A 22,793-nucleotide genomic window follows, 5' to 3' on the forward strand; every position below is an offset into this window, starting at 1 on the left:
ACGTGGTCAAAAAAGAAAAAATAAGATCACATCTGTTCTGTGGTGGCTTCTTTGCCCTGCCTGACATTTAGTCGTCAAATTGCCTAGAATAGCGTGCTTTTCTTTTGAAGGCCCTACCTAGTAATGCTCCAGTAAATGTGTGAGGAGCCCTGCATGCCGAATGACGAGTTACTCAGAAATCAATGCACATTGGCTCCGCCTTGGATGGACCTTCTGCTACTTTCCTGCAAGACCAGTTTTTTAATTCCTCATTTTCATGTCTGGCAGCAGCTCTATATCATCTTAAGGTTCCATGGTGTAATGGATAGCACTCTGCATCCAGCGATCTAAGTTCAAATCTAGGTGGGACCTGTTTTTGTTTTGCCAGCACCGCACAAAAAAAGCTAAAATAGCATTCTATTCCCTTGAAGGCCAGAGAATAACAGTTACTATGGGTTTTCTAGGACCCACAGTCCAGCTGCTTCACCCTCAAGTCCACCTGCTTCCATTTGACCAAAACGCTATCTTTCTCCCAGGTGGTCACATCGCTTCTGGTGATGATTCCTATGGCCTAATCGACAGCACTCTGCTATATATTTAGTGCTTTGATTTCCCACTGCGGACGCGCCATCGAATAAAAGAAAACTGTGACTTGATAGGGCTTCTGAAGGATTGCAATAATTAGTACTACACAGAACCGGCAAACTGACGTAAGGAAATTCGCTCTAAACCCTCCAGGTGCAACCGGCTTTGCAATAAAAGCCACTGTGAAAGGCATGAAAACACAAATGGAGAATGCGGGCATCGATCCCGCTACCTCTCGCATGCTAAGCGAGCGCTCTACCATTTGAGCTAATTCCCCTTTTCACAATACAAATTGAACATTGTAGACTGGGTCAAAAAAGAAAAAACAAGATCACATCTGTTCTGTGGTGGCTTCTTTGCCCTGCCTGCCAGTTAGTCATCAAATTGCTTAGAATAGAGTGCTTTTCTTTTGAAGGTCCTACCTAGTAATGCTCCAGTAAATGTGTGAGGAGCCCTGCATGCCGAATGACGAGTTACTCAGAAATCAATGCACATTGGCTCCACCTTGGATGGACCTTCTGCTACTTTCCTGCAGGGCCAGTTTTTTAATTCATCATCTTCATGTCGGGCAGCAGCTCTATATCATCTTAAAGTTCCATGGTGTAATGCTTAGCACTCTGGACTCTGAATCCAGTGATCCGAGTTCAAATCTCGGTGGGACCTGTTTTTATTTTGCCAGCACCGCACAAAAAAAGTTGAAATAGCATCCTGTTCCCTTGAAGGCCAAAGAATAATTTACTATGGGTTTTCTAGGACCCGCAAGTCCAGCTGCTTCACCCTCAAGTCCACCTGCTTCCATTTGACCAAAACGCTATCTTTCTCCCAGGTGGTCACATCGCTTCTGGTGATGATTCCTATGGCCTAATCGACAGCACTCTGCTATATATTTAGTGCTTTGATTTCCCACTGCGGACGCGCCATCGAATAAAAGAAAACTGTGACTTGATAGGGCTTCTGAAGGATTGCAATGATTAGTACTACACAGAACCGGCAAAGCTGACGTAAGGAAATTCGCTCTAAACCCTCAAGGTCTAACCAGTTTTGCAATAAAAGCCAGTGTGAAAGGCATGAAAACAGAAGTAGATAATGCGGGCATCGATCCCGCTACCTCTCGCATGCTAAGCGAGCGCTCTACCAATTGAGCTAATCCCCCTTTTCACAATCCAAATTGAACATTTTAGACGTGGTCAAAAAGAAAAAATAAGATCTCATCTGTTCTGTGGTGGCTTCTTTGCCCTGCCTGACATTTAGTCGTCAAATTGCCTAGAATAGCGTGCTTTTCTTTTGAAGGCCCTACCTAAAAAATGCTCCAGTAAATGTGTGAGGAGCCCTGCATGCCGAATGACGAGTTACTCAGAAATCAATGCACATTGGCTCCGCCTTGGATGGACCTTCTGCTAAGGTGCTAAGGCATCCATCTGCTAAGGCATCCTTCTGATGGACCTTCTCAACACTGCCTTCGTGTTTGTGTTTTTGTTAGTTTGTCCTGTCTCGAGTCATTTTCCTACAATTAGTTTCACCAGAGACGAATTGTTGGACATTCGGGCACATACACCACCGAATATTTTTCCATACCTGGATTTATCTGATGTTCTGTTGGACATTGTAGTCGGCGGAGCCGCGGTGCTACTCAAACGCTTCCAAGCGCGCAGACGAGGAAAGCGTGCAGGCGCGCTGGTGAAACTCAGACAGCGCGGATTTCGGACCGCGTTGCCTAGCATCCATCTAGCAAATCTCCGCTCTCTACCCAACAAAATAGACGAACTCATTCTGCTCTCTCAGACAAACAGGGATTTTCTGCATTCAGCTGCTCTGTGTTTCACGGAAACCTGGCTGAACGACACCATACCGGACAACGCGCTTCACCTACCGGGCTATCAGCTGTTCAGAGCGGATCGCGACGAAGAATCAACGCGGAAATCGCGCGGTGGCGGGACGTGCTTTTACATCAATGAAAGGTGGTGTACAGATGTAACAGTTTTAAAGAAGATGTGCTGTCCAGATCTCGAAGCACTGTTTATTAACTGTAAGCCTTTTTACTCCCCGCGCGAGTTCTGCTCGTTTATCCTCGTCAGTGTTTACATTCCTCCGCTCGCGCACGCGAGTCTGGCGATACAGAAACTAGCTGATCAGATCACGGTGTTAGAGCAACAACACCCGGACTCTGCTTTAATCATTCTTGGGGATTTTAACAAAGCAAAACTGTCCAGTGAACTGCCAAAATATAGACAGCATGTTACATGTCCCACAAGAGACAGCAATATTCTGGATCACTGTTATACCACGATAAAGGATGCATACCGCTCCGTCCAACGAGCAGCTTTGGGACACTCTGACCATTGTTTGATTCATCTCATTCCAACCTACAGGCAGAAACTGAAAACAGCCAAACCTGTATTAAGATCTGTGAAAAGATGGACTAACGAAACAGAGCGGGATCTACAAGCCTGTTTCGACCTCACTGACTGGAGTGTTTTTGAAGCTGCTGCAAACGATCTGGATGGGCTCACAGAGACTGTAACATCTTATATCAGTTTCTGTGAAGACGTGTGCATTCCTACCAGGACTCAACTCACATACAACAATGACAAACCATGGTTCACTGTAAAACTCAGACAGCTACGTCAGGCCAAGGAGGTTGCTTACAGGAATGGGGCCAGGGCCTTGTATAAGCAGGCCAAATACACACTGGAAAAGGAGATCAGAGTCGCAAAAAGGAACTATTCTGAGAAACTAAGGAGTCAGTTCTCTTCCAGCGACTCAGCATCTGTGTGGAAAAGTTTGAAAAACATCACAAACTACAAGACACCATCCCCCAGCACTGTAGCCAATGAACGACTTGCAAACGACCTGAATGAGTTTTACTGCCGGTTTGAGAAAACCCCCCACACCCTCTCTGAACTGCTCTTCACGCCACCATTAACACCTCCACCACCCCCCGCCTCCCTCATACCTGCCCTACAGTTTAACGAAGACGAGGTGCGCCAGGTCTTCCGGAAACAGAAGAGGAAAAAAGCACCAGGCCCAGATTTTATAACACCAGCCTGTTTAAAATCCTGTGCTGACCAACTGGCCCCCATCTTCACCCTGATCTTCAACAGATCACTGGAGCTGTGTGAAGTGCCCTCCTGTCTCAAACGCTCTACCATCATCCCCATCCCAAAGAAACCCAAACTTACAGGACTAAATGACTACAGACCAGTGGCACTAACATCTGTGTTCATGAAGTCCTTTGAAAAACTGATGCTGGCCCACCTGAAGGACATCACTGAACCCTCACTGGACTCTCTTCAGTTTGCCTACAGAGCAAACAGGTCTGTGGATGATGCAGTAAATATGGGACTGCATTATGCTCTGCAACACCTAGACAGACCAGGGACCTATGTGAGGATCTTGTTTGTTGACTTCAGCTCGGCGTTTAACACTATCATCCCAAAACTTCTCCTGCCCAAATTAACTCAGCTCTCTGTGCCCACCTCTGTCTGTCAGTGGATCAACAGCTTCCTAACGGACAGGCAGCAGCTGGTGAAGCTGGGAAAATTCTCATCTAGCATCCGCACAATCAGCACTGGCGCCCCCCAGGGGTGTGTCCTCTCCCCACTGCTCTTCTCCCTGTACACGAATGACTGCACATCAAAAGACTCCTCTGTGAAGCTCTTGAAGTTTGCAGACGACACCACACTTATCGGCCTCATTCAGGATGGTGACGAGTCTGCTTACAGACAGGAGGTTAAGGAGTTGGCTGTCTGGTGTAGCCACAACAACCTGGAGCTCAACACGCTCAAAACAGTGGAGATGATAGTGGACTTCAGGAGAAACCCTCCTGCTCTCCCCCCACTGAGCATCATGGACAGCATTGTGGCAGCAGTGGAGTCATTCAGGTTCCTGGGCACCACCATCTCTCAGGACCTGAAGTGGGACACTCACATTGACTCCATTGTCAAAAAAGCTCAACAGAGGCTGTACTTTCTTCGTCAGCTGAGGAAGTTTAACCTCCCAAAGGAGCTGCTGAAACAGTTCTACACCTCCATCATTGAATCAGTCATCTGCACATCAATAACTGTCTGGTTTAGCTCAGCTACTAAATACGACCTCCAAAGACTACGTCGAATAGTTCGGACTCACGGAATCACTGGTACAAACCTTCCTACTCCCCAAGAACTGTACTTATCCAGAGCGAGCAGAAGGGCTGCCAAAATCACTCTGGACCCCTCACACCCAGCACACTGCCTCTTTGAACTTTTACCTTCTGGTCGACGCTACAGAGCACTGCGCACCAGAACAGCCCGACACAGAAACAGTTTCTTCCCTCAGGCAATCCATCTCATGAACACTTGATGATAATAATTGTGGAACCAACATCACTACTTGCCATACACTTTTATACACATATACACTTATTTAACAACACACTTTACATGCCAATTTGCACATAACAGCTGCACATATAACGTTGTATATAGTAATAAACAAGTACATACACTTGTCAATCTGTATATTTGCACTCACTACTTCAATTTTTTTAAATATATTTATTATCTGTTTTTTGTTCTGTCTCTGTAATCCTGTTGCACTGTAGAAGCTCTGTCATGAAAACAAATTCCTAGTATGTGTGAACATACCTGGCAATAAAGCTCTTTCTGATTCTGATTCTGATTCTGATTCTACGTTCCTGCAAGGCCAGTTTTTTAATTCATCATCTTCATGTCGGGCAGCAGCTCTATGTCATCTTCAGGTTCCATGGTGTAATGGTTAGCACTCTGGACTCTGAATCCAGTCATCCGAGTTCAAATCTCGGTGGGACCTCTTTTTATTTTGCCAGCACCGCACAAAAAAAGTTAAAATAGCATCCTGTTCCCTTGAAGGCCAAAGAATAACAGTTACTATGGGTTTTCTAGGACACTCAAGTCCACCTGCTTCCATTTGACCAAAACGCTATCTTTCTCCCAGGTGGTCACAGGTGATGATTCCTATGGCCTAATCGACAGCACTCTGCTATATATTTAGTGCTTTAATTTCCCACTGCGGACGCGCCATCGAATAAAAGAAAACTGTGACTTGATAGGGCTTCTGAAGGATTGCAATAATTAGTACTACACAGAACCGGCAAACTGACGTAAGGAAATTCGCTCTAAACCCTCCAGGTGCAACCAGCTTTGCAATAAGAGCCACTGTGAAAGGCATGAAAACACAAGTGGAAAATGCAGGCATCGATCCCGCTACCTCTCGCATGCTGAGCGAGCGCTCTACCATTTGAGCTAATTCCCCTTTTCACAATCCAAATAGAACATTTTAGACGTGGTCAAAAAAGAAAAAATAAGATCACATCTGTTCTGTGGTGGCTTCTTTGCCCTGCCTGCCATTTAGTCGTCAAATTGCCTAGAATAGCGTGCTTTTCTTTTGAAGGCCCTACCTAGTAATGCTCCAGTAAATGTGTGAGGAGCCCTGCATGCCGAATGACGAGTTACTCAGAAATCAATGCACATTGGCTCTGCCTTGGATGGACCTTCTGCTACTTTCCTGCAAGACCAGTTTTTTAATTCATCATCTTCATGTCGGGCAGCAGCTCTATGTCATCTTAAGGTTCCATGGTGTAATGGTTAGCACTCTGGACTCTGAATCCAGTGATCCAAGTTCAAATCTCGGTGGGACCTGTTTTTATTTTGCCAGCACCGCACAAAAAAAGTTAAAATAGCATCCTGTTCCCTTGAAGGCCAAAGAATAACAGTTACTATGGGTTTTCTAGGACACTCAAGTCCAGCTGCTTCACCCTCAAGTCCACCTGCTTCCATTTGACCAAAACGCTATCTTTCTCCCAGGTGGTCACAGGTGATGATTCCTATGGCCTAATCGACAGCACTCTGCTATATATTTAGTGCTTTAATTTCCTACTGCGGACGCGCCATCGAATAAAAGAAAACTGTGACTTGATAGGGCTTCTGAAGGATTGCAATAATTAGTACTACACAGAACCGGCAAACTGACGTAAGGAAATTCGCTCTAAACCCTCCAGGTGCAACCAGCTTTGCAATAAGAGCCACTGTGAAAGGCATGAAAACACAAGTGGAAAATGCAGGCATCGATCCCGCTACCTCTCGCATGCTAAGCGAGCGCTCTACCATTTGAGCTAATTCCCCTTTTCACAATCCAAATTGAACATTTTAGACGTGGTCAAAAAAGAAAAAATAAGATCACATCTGTTCTGTGGTGGCTTCTTTGCCCTGCCTGACATTTAGTCGTCAAATTGCCTAGAATAGCGTGCTTTTCTTTTGAAGGCCCTACCTAGTAATGCTCCAGTAAATGTGTGAGGAGCCCTGCATGCCGAATGACGAGTTACTCAGAAATCAATGCACATTGGCTCTGCCTTGGATGGACCTTCTGCTACTTTCCTGCAAGACCAGTTTTTTAATTCCTCATCTTCATGTCGGGCAGCAGCTCTATATCATCTTAAGGTTCCATGGTGTAATGGATAGCACTCTGCATCCAGCGATCTAAGTTCAAATCTAGGTGGGACCTGTTTTTGTTTTGCCAGCACCGCACAAACAAGCTAAAATAGCATTCTATTCCCTTGAAGGCCAGAGAATAACAGTTACTATGGGTTTTCTAGGACCCTCAAGTCTAGCTGCCTCAACCTCAAGTCCACCTGCTTCCATTTGACCAAAACGCTATCTTTCTCCCAGGTGGTCACAGGTGATGATTCCTATGGCCTAATCGACAGCACTCTGCTATATATTTAGGGCTTTGATTTCCCACTGCGGACGCGCCATCGAATAAAAGAAAAACTGTGACTTGATAGGGCTTCTGAAGGATTGCAATAATTAGTACTACACAGAACCGGCAAAGCTGACGTAAGGAAATTCGCTCTAAACCCTCCAGGTGCAACCAGCTTTGCAATAAGAGCCACTGTGAAAGGCACGAAAACACAAGTGGAGAATGCGGGTATCGATCCAGCTACCTCTCGCATGCTAAGCGAGCGCTCTACCATTTGAGCTAATTCCCCTTTTCACAATACAAATTGAACATTTTAGACGTGGTCAAAAAAGAAAAAACAAGATCACATCTGTTCTGTGGTGGCTTCTTTGCCCTGCCTGCCAGTTAGTCATCAAATTGCCTAGAATAGAGTGCTTTTCTTTTGAAGGTCCTACCTAGTAATGCTCCAGTAAATGTGTGAGGAGCCCTGCATGCCGAATGACGAGTTACTCAGAAATCAATGCACATTGGCTCCGCCTTGGATGGACCTTCTGCTACTTTCCTGCAAGGCCAGTTTTTTAATTCATCATCTTCATGTCGGACAGCAGCTCTATGTCATCTTAAGGTTCCATGGTGTAATGGTTAGCACTCTGGACTCTGAATCCAGTGATCCGAGTTCAAATCTCGGTGGGACCTGTTTTTATTTTGCCAGCACCGCACAAAAAAAGTTGAAATAGCATCCTGTTCCCTTGAAGGCCAAAGAATAACAGTTACTATGGGTTTTCCTAGGACCCGCAAGTCCAGCTGCTTCACCCTCAAGTCCACCTGCTTCCATTTGACCAAAACGCTATCTTTCTCCCAGGTGGTCACATCGCTTCTGGTGATGATTCCTATGGCCTAATCGACAGCACTCTGCTATATATTTAGTGCTTTGATTTCCCACTGCGGACGCGCCATCGAATAAAAGAAAACTGTGACTTGATAGGGCTTCTGAAGGATTGCAATGATTAGTACTACACAGAACCGGCAAAGCTGACGTAAGGAAATTCGCTCTAAACCCTCAAGGTGCAACCAGTTTTGCAATAAAAGCCAGTGTGAAAGGCATGAAAACAGAAGTAGATAATGCGGGCATCGATCCCACTACCTCTCGCATGCTAAGCGAGCGCTCTACCATTTGAGCTAATTCCCCTTTTCACAATCCAAATTGAACATTTTAGACGTGGTCAAAAAAGAAAAAATAAGATCTCATCTGTTCTGTGGTGGCTTCTTTGCCCTGCCTGACATTTAGTCGTCAAATTGCCTAGAATAGCGTGCTTTTCTTTTGAAGGCCCTACCTAGTAATGCTCCAGTAAATGTGTGAGGAGCCCTGCATGCCGAATGACGAGTTACTCAGAAATCAATGCACATTGGCTCCGCCTTGGATGGACCTTCTGCTACTTTCCTGCAAGACCAGTTTTTTAATTCCTCATCTTCATGTCGGGCAGCAGCTCTATATCATCTTAAGGTTCCATGGTGTAATGGATAGCACTCTGCATCCAGCGATCTAAGTTCAAATCTAGAAGGGACCTGTTTTTGTTTTGCCAGCACCGCACAAAAAAGCTAAAATAGCATTCTATTCCCTTGAAGGCCAGAGAATAACAGTTACTATGGGTTTTCTAGGACCCACAGTCCAGCTGCTTCACCCTCAAGTCCACCTGCTTCCATTTGACCAAAACGCTATCTTTCTCCCAGGTGGTCACATCGCTTCTGGTGATGATTCCTATGGCCTAATCGACAGCACTCTGCTATATATTTAGTGCTTTGATTTCCCACTGCGGACGCGCCATCGAATAAAAGAAAACTGTGACTTGATAGGGCTTCTGAAGGATTGCAATGATTAGTACTACACAGAACCGGCAAAGCTGACGTAAGGAAATTCGCTCTAAACCCTCCAGGTGCAACCGGCTTTGCAATAAAAGCCACTGTGAAAGGCATGAAAACACAAGTGGAGAATGCGGACATCGATCCCGCTACCTCTCGCATGCTAAGCGAGCGCTCTACCATTTGAGCTAATTACCCTTTTCACAATCCAAATTGAACATTTTAGACGTGGTCAAAAAAGAAAAAATAAGATCACATCTGTTCTGTGGTGGCTTCTTTGCCCTGCCTGACATTTAGTCGTCAAATTGCCTAGAATAGCGTGCTTTTCTTTTGAAGGCCCTACCTAGTAATGCTCCATTAAATGTGTGAGGAGCCCTGCATGCCGAATGACGAGTTACTCAGAAATCAATGCACATTGGCTCCGCCTTGGATGGACCTTCTGCTACTTTCCTGCAAGACCAGTTTTTTAATTCCTCATCTTCATGTCGGGCAGCAGCTCTATATCATCTTAAGGTTCCATGGTGTAATGGATAGCACTCTGCATCCAGCGATCTAAGTTCAAATCTAGGTGGGACCTGTTTTTGTTTTGCCAGCACCGCACAAAAAATCTAAAATAGCATTCTATTCCCTTGAAGGCCAGAGAATAACAGTTACTATGGGTTTTCTAGGACCCTCAAGTCCAGCTGCTTCACCCTCAAGTCCACCTGCTTCCATTTGACCAAAATGCTATCTTTCTCCCAGGTGGTCACAGGTGATGATTCCTATGGCCTAATCGACAGCACTCTGCTATATATTTAGTGCTTTGATTTCCCACTGCGGACGCGCCTCGAATAAAAGAAAACTGTGACTTGATAGGGCTTCTGAAGGATTGCAATGATTAGTACTACACAGAACCGGCAAAGCTGACGTAAGGAAATTCGCTCTAAACCCTCCAGGTGCAACCAGCTTTGCAATAAAAGCCACTGTGAAAGGCATGAAAACACAAGTGGAGAATGCGGGCATCGATCCCGCTACCTCTCGCATGCTAAGCGAGTGCTCTACCATTTGAGCTAATTCCCCTTTTCACAATCCAAATTGAACATTTTAGACATGGTCAAAAAAGAAAAAATAAGATCACATCTGTTCTGTGGTGGCTTCTTTGCCCTGCCTGACATTTAGTCGTCAAATTGCCTAGAATAGCGTGCTTTTCTTTTGAAGGCCCTACCTAGTAATGCTCCAGTAAATGTGTGAGGAGCCCTGCATGCCGAATGACGAGTTACTCAGAAATCAATGCACATTGGCTCCGCCTTGGATGGACCTTCTGCTACTTTCCTGCAAGACCAGTTTTTTAATTCCTCATCTTCATGTCGGGCAGCAGCTCTATATCATCTTAAGGTTCCATGGTGTAATGGATAGCACTCTGCATCCAGCGATCTAAGTTCAAATCTAGGTGGGACCTGTTTTTATTTTGCCAGCACCGCACAAAAAAAGTTAAAATAGCATCCTGTTCCCTTGAAGGCCAAAGAATAACAGTTACTATGGGTTTTCTAGGACCCTCAAGTCCAGCTGCTTCACCATCAAGTCCACCTGCTTCCATTTGACCAAAACGCTATCTTTCTCCCAGGTGGTCACAGGTGATGATTCCTATGGCCTAATCGACAGCACTCTGCTGTATATTTAGTGCTTTGATTTCCCACTGCGGACGCGCCATCGAATAAAAGAAAACTGTGACTTGATAGGGCTTCTGAAGGATTGCAATGATTAGTACTACACAGAACCGGCAAAGCTGACGTAAGGAGTTTCGCTCTAAACCCTCAAGGTGCAACCAGTTTTGCAATAAAAGCCAGTGTGAAAGGCATGAAAACAGAAGTAGATAATGCAGGCATAGATCCAGCTACCTCTCTCATGCATGCTAAGCGAGCGTCCTACCATTTAAGCTATTTCCCCTTTTCACAATCAAAATTGAACATTTTAGACGTGGTCAAAAAAGAAAAAATAAGATCACATCTCTTCTGTGGTGGCTTCTTTGCCCTGCCTGCCAGTTAGTCGTCAAATTGCCTAGAATAGCGTGCTTTTCTTTTGAAGGCCCTACCTAGTAATGCTCCAGTAAATGTGTGAGGAGCCCTGCATGCCGAATGACGAGTTACTCAGAAATCAATGCACATTGGCTCCGCCTTGGATGGACCTTCTGCTACTTTCCTGCAAGGCCAGTTTTTTACTTCATCATCTTCATGTCGGGCAGCAGCTCTGCATCATCTTGAGGTTCCATGGTGTAATGGTTAGCACTCTGGACTCTGAATCCAGCGATCTAAGTTCAAATCTAGATGGGACCTGTTTTTTTTTTTGCCAGCACCGCACAAAAAAAGCTAAACTAGCATCCTGTTCCCTTGAAGGCCATAGAATGACACTAACTCTGGGTTTTCCAGCACAGTGGTAAGAATAAGGCCGGTCAGCTCAGTTGGTTAGAGCGTGGTGCTAATAACGCCAAGGTCGCGGGTTTGATCCCCGTACTGGCAAAATTTTTACTCTCAGATGCACTTAAGGGCTCAGCTTGTTCTCACAGACATCCCTGCTGCAGGAAAGCTGTGTTGTGGCAGCCAAAATAGCTCAGTTGGGAGAGCGTTAGACTGAAGATCTAAAGGTCCCTGGTTCGATCCCGGGTTTCGGCAAAGCAATGTTGTTGTTCTGTTTTGGGCATGAATGAAAGTCACCCAAAAAGCCTAGCTGCTTCACCCTTAAGTCCACCTGCTTCCATTTGACCAAAACGCTGTCTTCCTCCCAGGTGGTCACATCGCTTGTGGTGATGATTCCAATGGCCTAATCGACAGCACTCTGCTATATATTTAGTGCTTTGATTTCTCACTGCGGATGCGCCATCGAATAAAAGAAAACTGTGACTTGATAGGGCTTCTGACGGATTGCAATGATTAGTACTACACAGAACCGGCAAAGTTGATGTAAGGAGTTTCGCTCTAAACCCTCAAGGTGCAACCAGCTTTGCAATAAAAGCCAGTGTGAAAGGCATGAAAACAGAATTGGATAATGCGGGCATCGATCCAGCTACCGCTCTCATGCATGCTAAGCGAGTGTCCTACCATTTAAGCTATTTCCCCTTTTCACAATCAAAATTGAACATTTTAGATGTGGTCAAAAAAGAAAAAATAAGATCACATCTGTTCTGTGCTGGCTTCTTTGCCCTGCCTGCCAGTTAGTCGTCAAATTGCCTAGAATAGCGTGCTTTTCTTTTGAAGGCCCTACCTAGTAATTCTCCAGTAAATGTGTGAGGAACCCTGCATGCCGAATGACGAGTTACTCAGAAATCAATGCACATTGACTCCGCCTTGGATGGACCTTCTGCTACTTTCCTGCAAGGCCAGTTTTTTCATACATCATCTTCATCTCTGGCAGCAGCTCTACACCATCTTAAGGTTTCATAGTGTATTGGATAGCACTCTGCAACCAGCGATCTAAGTTCAAATCTAGGTGGGACCTGTTTTTTTTTGCCAGCACCGCACAAAAAAGCTAAAATAGCATTCTATTCCCTTGAAGGCCAGAGAATAACAGTTACTATGGGTTTTCTAGGACCCTCAAGTCCAGCTGCTTCACCCTCAAGTCCACCTGCTTCCATTTGACCAAAACGCTATCTTTCTCCCAGGTGGTCACAGGTGATGATTCCTATGGCCTAATCGACAGCACTCTGCTATATATTTAGTGCTTTGATTTCCCACTGCGGATGCGCCATCGAATAAAAAAAAACTGTGACTTGATAGGGCTTCTGAAGGATTGCAATGATTAGTACTACACAGAACCGGCAAAGCTGACGTAAGAAAATTTGCTCTAAACCCTCCAGGTGCAACCAGCTTTGCAATAAAAGCCAGTGTGAAAGGCATGAAAACACAAGTGGAGAATGCGGGCATCGATCCCGCTACCTCGCGCATGCTAAGCGAGCGCTCTAACATTTGAACTAATTCCCCTTTTCACAAACCAAATTGAACATTTTAGACGTGGTCAAAAAAGAAAAAACAAGATCACATCTGTTCTGTGGTGGCTTCTTTGCCCTGCCTGCCAGTTAGTCATCAAATTGCCTAGAATAGAGTGCTTTTCTTTTGAAGGTCCTACCTAGTAATGCTCCAGTAAATGTGTGAGGAGCCCTGCATGCCGAATGACGAGTTACTCAGAAATCAATGCACATTGACTCCGCCTTGGATGGACCTTCTGCTACTTTCCTGCTAGGCCAGTTTTTTCATACATCATCTTCATCTCTGGCAGCAGCTCTACACCATCTTGAGGTTTCATAGTGTATTGGATAGCACTCTGCATCCAGCGATCTAAGTTCAAATCTAGGTGGGACCTGTTTTTGTTTTGCCAGCACCGCACAAAAAAGCTAAAATAGCATTCTATTCCCTTGAAGGCCAGAGAATAACAGTTACTATGGGTTTTCTAGGACCCTCAAGTCCAGCTGCTTCACCCTCAAGTCCACCTGCTTCTATTTGACCAAAACGCTATCTTTCTCCCAGGTGGTCACAGGTGATGATTCCTATGGCCTAATCGACAGCACTCTGCTATATATTTAGTGCTTTGATTTCCCACTGCGGATGCGCCATCGAATAAAAGAAAACTGTGACTTGATAGGGCTTCTGAAGGATTGCAATGATTAGTACTACACAGAACCGGCAAAGCTGACGTAAGAAAATTCGCTCTAAACCCTCCAGGTGCAACCAGCTTTGCAATAAAAACCACTGTGATAGGCATGAAAACACAAGTGGAGAATGCGGGCATCGATCCCGCTACCTCTCGCATGCTAAGCGAGCGCTCTACCATTTGAGCTAATTCCCCTTTTCACAATCCAAATTGAACATTTTAGACGTGGTCAAAAAAGAAAAAACAAGATCACATCTGTTCTGTGGTGGCTTCTTTGCCCTGCCTGACAGTTAGTCATCAAATTGCCTAGAATAGAGTGCTTTTCTTTTGAAGGTCCCACCTAGTAATGCTCCAGTAAATGTGTGAGGAGCCCTGCATGCCGAATGACGAGTTACTCAGAAATCAATGCACATTGGCTCCGCCTTGGATGGACCTTCTGCTACGTTCCTGCAAGGCCAGTTTTTTAATTCATCATCTTCATGTCGGGCAGCAGCTCTATGTCATCTTAAGGTTCCATGGTGTAATGGATAGCACTCTGCATCCAGCGATCTAAGTTCAAATCTAGGTGGGATCTGTTTTTGTTTTGCCAGCACCGCACAAAAAAGCTAAAATAGCATTCTATTCCCTTGAAGGCCAGAGAATAACAGTTACTATGGGTTTTCTAGGACCCTCAAGTCTAGCTGCCTCAACCTCAAGTCCACCTGCTTCCATTTGACCAAAACGCTATCTTTCTCCCAGGTGGTCACAGGTGATGATTCCTATGGCCTAATCGACAGCACTCTGCTATATATTTAGTGCTTTGATTTCCCTACTGCGGATGCGCCATCGAATAAAAGAAAACTGTGACTTGATAGGGCTTCTGAAGGATTGCAATGATTAGTACTACACAGAACCGTCAAAGCTGACGTAAGAAAATTCGCTCTAAACCCTCCAGGTGCAACCAGCTTTGCAATAAAAGCCAGTGTGAAAGGCATGAAAACACAAGTGGAGAATGCGGGCATCGATCCCGCTACCTCTCGCATGCTAAGCGAGCGCTCTACCATTTGAGCTAATTACCCTTTTCACAATCCAAATTGAACATTTTAGACGTGGTCAAAAAAGAAAAAACAAGATCACATCTGTTCTGTGGTGGCTTCTTTGCCCTGCCTGCCATTTAGTCGTCAAATTGCCTAGAATAGCGTGCTTTTCTTTTGAAGGCCCTACCTAGTAATGCTCCAGTAAATGTGTGAGGAGCCCTGCATGCCGAATGACGAGTTACTCAGAAATCAATGCACATTGGCTCCGCCTTGGATGGACCTTCTGCTACTTTCCTGCAAGACCAGTTTTTTAATTCCTCATCTTCATGTCGGGCAGCAGCTCTATATCATCTTGAGGTTTCATGGTGTAATGGTTAGCACTCAGGACTCTGAATCCAGCGATCTAAGTTCAAATCTAGATGGGACCTGTTTTTTTTTTTGCCAGCACCGCACAAAAAAAGCTAAACTAGCATCCTGTTCCCTTGAAGGCAATAGAATGACACTAACTCTGGGTTTTCCAGCACAGTGGTAAGAATAAGGCCGGTTAGTTCAGTTGGTTAGAGCGTGGTGCTAATAACGCCAAGGTCGCGGGTTTGATCCCCGTACTGGCCCAATTTTTACTCTCAGATGCACTTAAGGGCTCAGCTTGTTCTCACAGACATCCCTGCTGCAGGAAAGCTGTGTTGTGGCAGCCAAAATAGCTCAGTTGGGAGAGCGTTAGACTGAAGATCTAAAGGTCCCTGGTTCGATCCCGGGTTTCGGCAAAGCAATGTTGTTGTTCTGTTTTGGGCATGAATGAAAGTCACCCAAAAGCCAAGCTGCTTCACCCTTAAGTCCACCTGCTTCCATTTGACCAAAACGCTGTCTTCCTCCCAGGTGGTCACATCGCTTCTGGTGATGATTCCAATGGCCTAATCGACAGCACTCTGCTATATATTTAGTGCTTTGATTTCTCACTGCGGATGCGCCATCGAATAAAAGAAAACTGTGACTTGATAGGGCTTCTGACGGATTGCAATGATTAGTACTACACAGAACCGGCAAAGTTGACGTAAGGAGTTTCGCTCTAAACCCTCAAGGTGCAACCAGCTTTGCAATAAAAGCCAGTGTGAAAGGCATGAAAACAGAAGTGGATAATGCGGGCATCGATCCAGCTACCGCTCTCATGCATGCTAAGCGAGTGTCCTACCATTTAAGCTATTTCCCCTTTTCACAATCAAAATTGAACATTTTAGATGTGGTCAAAAAAGAAAAAATAAGATCACATCTGTTCTGTGCTGGCTTCTTTGCCCTGCCTGCCAGTTAGTCGTCAAATTGCCTAGAATAGCGTGCTTTTCTTTTGAAGGCCCTACCTAGTAATTCTCCAGTAAATGTGTGAGGAACCCTGCATGCCGAATGACGAGTTACTCAGAAATCAATGCACATTGACTCCGCCTTGGATGGACCTTCTGCTACTTTCCTGCTAGGCCAGTTTTTTCATACATCATCTTCATCTCTGGCAGCAGCTCTACACCATCTTCAGGATTCATAGTGTATTGGATAGCACTCTGCAAACAGCGATCTAAGTTCAAATATAGGTGGGACCTGTTTTTGTTTTGCCAGCACCGCACAAAAAAGCTAAAATAGCATTCTATTCCCTTGAAGGCCAGAGAATAACAGTTACTATGGGTTTTCTAGGACCCTCAAGTCCAGCTGCTTCACCCTCAAGTCCACCTGCTTCCATTTGACCAAAACGCTATCTTTCTCCCAGGTGGTCACAGGTGATGATTCCTATGGCCTAATCGACAGCACTCTGCTATATATTTAGTGCTTTGATTTCCCACTGCGGATGCGCCATCGAATAAAAAAAAAATGTGACTTGATAGGGCTTCTGAAGGATTGCAATGATTATTACTACACAGAACCGGCAAAGCTGACGTAAGAAAATTCGCTCTAAACCCTCCAGGTGCAACCAGCTTTGCAATAAAAGCCAGTGTGAAAGGCATGAAAACACAAGTGGAGAATGCGGGCATCGATCCCGCTACCTCGCGCATGCTAAGCGAGCGCTCTAACATTTGAACTAATTCCCCTTTTCACAAACCAAATTGAACATTTTAGACGTGGTCAAAAAAGAAAAAACAAGATCACATCTGTTCTGTGGTGGCTTCTTTGCCCTGCCTGCCAGTTAGTCATCAAATTGCCTAGAATAGAGTGCTTTTCTTTTGAAGGTCCTACCTAGTAATGCTCCAGTAAATGTGTGAGGAGCCCTGCATGCCGAATGACGAGTTACTCAGAAATCAATGCACATTGACTCCGCCTTGGATGGACCTTCTGCTACTTTCCTGCTAGGCCAGTTTTTTCATACATCATCTTCATCTCTGGCAGCAGCTCTACACCATCTTGAGGTTTCATAGTGTATTGGATAGCACTCTGCATCCAGCGATCTAAGTTCAAATCTAGGTGGGACCTGTTTTTGTTTTGCCATAACCGCACAAAAAAGCTAAAATAGCATTCTATTCCCTTGAAGGCCAGAGAATAACAGTTACTATGGGTTTTCTAGGACCCTCAAGTCCAGCTGCTTCACCCTCAAGTCCACCTGCTTCTATTTGACCAAAACGCTATCTTTCTCCCAGGTGGTCACAGGTGATGATTCCTATGGCCTAATCGACAGCACTCTGCTATATATTTAGTGCTTTGATTTCCCACTGCGGATGCGCCATCGAATAAAAGAAAACTGTGACTTGATAGGGCTTCTGAAGGATTGCAAAGATTAGTACTACACAGAACCGGCAAAGCTGACGTAAGAAAATTCGCTCTAAACCCTCCAGGTGCAACCAGCTTTGCAATAAAAACCACTGTGATAGGCATGAAAACACAAGTGGAGAATGCGGGCATCGATCCCGCTACCTCTCACATGCTAAGCGAGCGCTCTACCATTTGAGCTAATTTCCCTTTTCACAATCCAAATTGAACATTTTAGACGTGGTCAAAAAAGAAAAAACAAGATCACATCTGTTCTGTGGTGGCTTCTTTGCCCTGCCTGACAGTTAGTCATCAAATTGCCTAGAATAGAGTGCTTTTCTTTTGAAGGTCCCACCTAGTAATGCTCCAGTAAATGTGTGAGGAGCCCTGCATGCCGAATGACGAGTTACTCAGAAATCAATGCACATTGGCTCCGCCTTGGATGGACCTTCTGCTACGTTCCTGCAAGGCCAGTTTTTTAATTCATCATCTTCATGTCGGGCAGCAGCTCTATGTCATCTTAAGGTTCCATGGTGTAATGGATAGCACTCTGCATCCAGCGATCTAAGTTCAAATCTAGGTGGGATCTGTTTTTGTTTTGCCAGCACCGCACAAAAAAGCTAAAATAGCATTCTATTCCCTTGAAGGCCAGAGAATAACAGTTACTATGGGTTTTCTAGGACCCTCAAGTCTAGCTGCCTCAACCTCAAGTCCACCTGCTTCCATTTGACCAAAACGCTATCTTTCTCCCAGGTGGTCACAGGTGATGATTCCTATGGCCTAATCGACAGCACTCTGCTATATATTTAGTGCTTTGATTTCCTACTGCGGATGCGCCATTGAATAAAAAAAAAAACGTGACTTGATAGGGCTTCTGAAGGATTGCAATGATTATTACTACACAGAACCGGCAAAGCTGACTTAAGAAAATTCGCTCTAAACCCTCCAGGTGCAACCAGCTTTGCAATAAAAGCCAGTGTGAAAGGCATGAAAACACAAGTGGAGAATGCGGGCATCGATCCCGCTACCTCGCGCATGCTAAGCGAGCGCTCTAACATTTGAGCTAATTCCCTTTTCACAATCCAAATTGAACATTTTAGACGTGGTCAAAAAAGAAAAAACAAGATCACATCTGTTCTGTGGTGGCTTCTTTGTCCTGCCTGCCAGTTAGTCATCCAATTGCCTAGAATAGAGTGCTTTTCTTTTGAAGGCCCTACCTAGTAATGCTCCAGTAAATGTGTGAGGAGCCCTGCATGCCGAATGACGAGTTACTCAGAAATCAATGCACATTGGCTCTGCCTTGGATGGACCTTCTGCTACTTTCCTGCAAGACCAGTTTTTTAATTCCTCATCTTCATGTCGGGCAGCAGCTCTATATCATCTTGAGGTTTCATGGTGTAATGGTTAGCACTCAGGACTCTGAATCCAGCGATCTAAGTTCAAACTATGGGTTTTCTAGGACCCACAGTCCAGCTGCTTCACCCTCAAGTCCACCTGCTTCCATTTGACCAAAACGCTATCTTTCTCCCAGGTGGTCACATCGCTTCTGGTGATGATTCCTATGGCCTAATCGACAGCACTCTGCTATATATTTAGTGCTTTGATTTCCCACTGCGGACGCGCCATCGAATAAAAGAAAACTGTGACTTGATAGGGCTTCTAAAGGATTGCAATAATTAGTACTACACAGAACCGGCAAACTGACGTAAGGAAATTCGCTCTAAACCCTCCAGGTGCAACCGGCTTTGCAATAAAAGCCACTGTGAAAGGCATGAAAACACAAGTGGAGAATGCGGGCATCGATCCCGCTACCTCTCGCATGCTAAGCGAGCGCTCTACCATTTGAGCTAATTACCCTTTTCACAATCCAAATTGAACATTTTAGACATGGTCAAAAAGAAAAAACAAGATCACATCTGTTCTGTGGTGGCTTCTTTGCCCTGCCTGACATTTAGTCGTCAAATTGCCTAGAATAGCGTGCTTTTCTTTTGAAGGCCCTACCTAGTAATGCTCCAGTAAATGTGTGAGGAGCCCTGCATGCCGAATGACGAGTTACTCAGAAATCAATGCACATTGGCTCCGCCTTGGATGGACCTTCTGCTACTTTCCTGCAAGGCCAGTTTTTTAATTCATCATCTTCATGTCGGGCAGCAGCTCTATGTCATCCTAAGGTTCCATGGTGTAATGGTTAGCACTCTGCATCCAGCGATCTAAGTTCAAATCTAGGTGGGACCTGTTTTTGTTTTGCCAGCACCGCACAAAAAAGCTAAAATAGCATTCTATTCCCTTGAAGGCCAGAGAATAACAGTTACTATGGGTTTTCTAGGACCCTCAAGTCCAGCTGCTTCACCCTCAAGTCCACCTGCTTCCATTTGACCAAAACGCTATCTTTCTCCCAGGTGGTCACAGGTGATGATTCCTATGGCCTAATCGACAGCACTCTGCTATATATTTAGTGCTTTGATTTCCCACTGCGGATGCGCCATCGAATAATAAAAAAAACGTGACTTGATAGGGCTTCTGAAGGATTGCAATGATTAGTACTACACAGAACCGGCAAAGCTGACGTAAGAAAATTCGCTCTAAGCCCTCCAGGTGCAACCAGCTTTGCAATAGAAGCCACTGTGAAAGGCATGAAAACACAAGTGGAGAATGCGGGCATCGAACCCGCCACCTCTTGCATGCTAAGCGAGCGATCTACCATTTGAGCTAATTCCCTTTTTCACAGTCCAAATGGAACATTTTAGACGTGGTCAAAAAAGAAAAAATAAGATCACATCTGTTCTGTGGTGGCTTCTTTGCCCTGCCTGCCAGTTAGTCGTCAAATTGCCTAGAATAGCGTAAGAACTTGCAAAGTTGACGTAAGGAGTTTCGCTCTAAACCCTCACGGTGCAACCAGCTTTGCAACAAAAGCCACTGTGAAAGGCATGAAAACAGAAGTGGATAATGCGGGCATCGATCCAGCTACCTCTCGCATGCATGCTAAGCGAGCATTCTACCATTTAAGCTAATTCCCCTTTTCACAATCCAAATTGAACATTTTAGACGTGGTCAAAGAAGAAAAAATAAGATCACATCTGTTCTGTTGTGGCTTCTTTGCCCTGCCTGCCATTTAGTCGTCAAATTGCCTAGAATAGCATCCTTTTCTTTTGAAGGCCCTACCTAGTCCTGCTCCAGTAAATGTGTGAGGAGCCCTGCATGCCGAATGATGAGTTACTCAGAAATCAATGCACATTGGCTCCGCCTTGGATGGACCTTCTGCTACTTTCCTGCAAGACCAGTTTTTTAATTCATCCTCTTCATCTCGGGCATCAGCTCTACACCATCTTGAGGTTCCATGGTGTAATGGTTAGCACTCTGGACTCTGAATTTAGTGATCCGAGTTCAAATCTCGGTGGGACCTGTTTTTATTTTGCCAGCACTGCACAAAAATAGCTAAAATAGCATCCTGTTCCCTTGAAGGCCATAGAATGACACTAACTCTGGGTTTTCCAGCGCACTGGCAAGAAAAAAGCTGGTTAGCTCAATTGGTTAGAGCGTGGTGCTAATAACGCCAAGGTCGCGGGTTCGATCCCTGTACTGGCCTAATTTTTACTCTCTTATGCCTCAGATGCACTTAAGGGCTCAGCTTGGTCTCACAGACATCACTGCTGCGGCAGCCAAAATAGCTTGGTTGGGAGAGCGTTAGACTGAAGATCTAAAGGTCCCTGGTTTGATCTTGGGTTTCGGCAAAGCAATGTTGTTGTTCTGTTTTGTGCACAGGGTCAGTTAAATGAAAGTCACCCAAAAAGCCTAGCCGCTTCACCCTTAAGTCCACCTGCTTCCATTTGACCAAAACGCTATCTTCCTCCCAGATGGTCACATCGCTTCTGGTGATGATTCCTATGGCCTAATCGACAGAACTCTGCTATATATTTAGTGCTTTGATTTCCCACTGCGGACGCGCCATCGAATAAAAGAAAACTGTGACTTGATAGGGCTTCTGAAGGATTGCAATGATTAGTACTACACAGAACTGGCAAAGCTGACGTAAGGAGTTTCGCTCTACACCCTCCAGGTGCAACCAGCTTTGCAATAAAAGCCACTGTAAAAGGCATGAAAACACAAGTGGAGAATGCGGGCATCGATCCTGCCGCCTCTCGCATGCTAAGCGAGCGATCTACCATTTGAGCTAATTCCCTTTTTCACAATGCAAATGGAACTTTTTAGACGTGGTCAAAAAAGAAAAAATAAGATCACATCTGTTCTGTGGTGGCTTCTTTGCCCTGCCTGCCATTTAGTCGTCAAATTGCCTAGAATAGCGTGCATTTCTTTTGAAGGCCCTACCTAGTCCTGCTCCAGTAAATGTGTGAGGAGCCCTGCATGCCGAATGACGAGTTACTCAGAAATCAATGCACATTGGCTACGCCTTGGATGAAACTTCTGCTACTTTCCTGCAAGACCAGTTTTTTAATTCATCCTCTTCATCTCGGGCAGCAGCTCTACACCATCTTGAGGTTCCATAGTGTAATAGATAGTACTCTGTATCCAGCGATCTAAGTTCAAATCTAGGCGGGACCTGTTTTTTTTTTTTGCCAGCACCGCACAAAAAAGCCAAAATAGCATTCTATTCCCTTGAAGGCCAGAGAATAACAGTTACTATGGGTTTTCTAGGACCCTCAAGTCCAGCTGCTTCACCCTCAAGTCCACCTGCTTCCATTTGACCAAAACACTATCTTTCTTCTAGTTGGTCACATCGCTTCTGGTGATGATTCCTATGGCCTTATCGACAGCACTCTGCTATATTTTTAGTGCTTTGATTTCAAACTGCGGACGCGCCATCAAATAAAAGAAAACTGTAACTTGATAGGGCTTCTGAAGGATTGCAATGATTAGTACTACACAGAACTGGCAAAGTTGACGTTAGGAGTTTAGCTCTAAACCCTCAAGGTGCAACCAGTTTTGCAATAAAAGCCAGTGTGAAAGGCATGAAAACAGAAATATATAATGCGGGCATCGATCCAGCTACCTCTCGCATGCATGCTAACCGCTCTACCATTTAAGCTAATTTCCCTTTTTTCACAAACAAAATTGAACATTTTAGACATGGTCAAAAAAAAAAAAATAAGATCACATCTGTTCTGTGGTGGCTTCTTTGCCCTGCCTGCCATTTAGTCGTCAAATTGCCTAGAATAGCGTGCTTTTCTTTTGAAGGCCCTACCTAGTCCTGCTCCAGTAAATGTGTGATATATTTAGTGCTTTGATTTTCCACTGCGGACGCGCCATCGAATAAAAGAAAACTGTGACTTGATAGGGCTTCTGACGGATTGCAATGATTAGTAC

General features: G+C 44.9%; 13 non-coding genes across 13 annotated transcripts; 10 read left to right on the forward strand and 3 right to left on the reverse strand.

Moving 5' to 3' along the window:
• Positions 1-768: 768 nt before the first annotated feature.
• Positions 769-841, reverse strand: trnaa-agc (transfer RNA alanine (anticodon AGC)). The gene has a single exon. It is a non-coding gene; the product is annotated as a tRNA-Ala (tRNA).
• Positions 842-1,155: 314 nt separating this feature from the next.
• trnaq-cug (transfer RNA glutamine (anticodon CUG)) lies at positions 1,156-1,227 on the forward strand. Its single transcript has one exon. It is a non-coding gene; the product is annotated as a tRNA-Gln (tRNA).
• Positions 1,228-5,298: 4,071 nt separating this feature from the next.
• On the forward strand, positions 5,299-5,370 carry trnaq-cug (transfer RNA glutamine (anticodon CUG)). Its single transcript has one exon. It is a non-coding gene; the product is annotated as a tRNA-Gln (tRNA).
• A 776-nt stretch (positions 5,371-6,146) lies between these two features.
• On the forward strand, positions 6,147-6,218 carry trnaq-cug (transfer RNA glutamine (anticodon CUG)). The gene has a single exon. It is a non-coding gene; the product is annotated as a tRNA-Gln (tRNA).
• Positions 6,219-7,878: 1,660 nt separating this feature from the next.
• Positions 7,879-7,950, forward strand: trnaq-cug (transfer RNA glutamine (anticodon CUG)). Its single transcript has one exon. It is a non-coding gene; the product is annotated as a tRNA-Gln (tRNA).
• A 2,150-nt stretch (positions 7,951-10,100) lies between these two features.
• Positions 10,101-10,173, reverse strand: trnaa-agc (transfer RNA alanine (anticodon AGC)). The gene has a single exon. It is a non-coding gene; the product is annotated as a tRNA-Ala (tRNA).
• A 1,363-nt stretch (positions 10,174-11,536) lies between these two features.
• trnai-aau (transfer RNA isoleucine (anticodon AAU)) lies at positions 11,537-11,610 on the forward strand. Its single transcript has one exon. It is a non-coding gene; the product is annotated as a tRNA-Ile (tRNA).
• A 79-nt stretch (positions 11,611-11,689) lies between these two features.
• Positions 11,690-11,762, forward strand: trnaf-gaa (transfer RNA phenylalanine (anticodon GAA)). The gene has a single exon. It is a non-coding gene; the product is annotated as a tRNA-Phe (tRNA).
• Positions 11,763-13,856: 2,094 nt separating this feature from the next.
• trnaa-agc (transfer RNA alanine (anticodon AGC)) lies at positions 13,857-13,929 on the reverse strand. The gene has a single exon. It is a non-coding gene; the product is annotated as a tRNA-Ala (tRNA).
• Positions 13,930-15,288: 1,359 nt separating this feature from the next.
• Positions 15,289-15,362, forward strand: trnai-aau (transfer RNA isoleucine (anticodon AAU)). Its single transcript has one exon. It is a non-coding gene; the product is annotated as a tRNA-Ile (tRNA).
• Positions 15,363-15,441: 79 nt separating this feature from the next.
• trnaf-gaa (transfer RNA phenylalanine (anticodon GAA)) lies at positions 15,442-15,514 on the forward strand. The gene has a single exon. It is a non-coding gene; the product is annotated as a tRNA-Phe (tRNA).
• A 5,288-nt stretch (positions 15,515-20,802) lies between these two features.
• trnaq-cug (transfer RNA glutamine (anticodon CUG)) lies at positions 20,803-20,874 on the forward strand. The gene has a single exon. It is a non-coding gene; the product is annotated as a tRNA-Gln (tRNA).
• A 109-nt stretch (positions 20,875-20,983) lies between these two features.
• On the forward strand, positions 20,984-21,057 carry trnai-aau (transfer RNA isoleucine (anticodon AAU)). Its single transcript has one exon. It is a non-coding gene; the product is annotated as a tRNA-Ile (tRNA).
• The last annotated feature ends 1,736 nt before the right edge of the window (positions 21,058-22,793 follow it).

The sequence above is a fragment of the Danio aesculapii genome, chromosome 21 (assembly GCF_903798145.1).
Source record: "Danio aesculapii chromosome 21, fDanAes4.1, whole genome shotgun sequence".
NCBI lineage: Eukaryota > Metazoa > Chordata > Actinopteri > Cypriniformes > Danionidae > Danio > Danio aesculapii.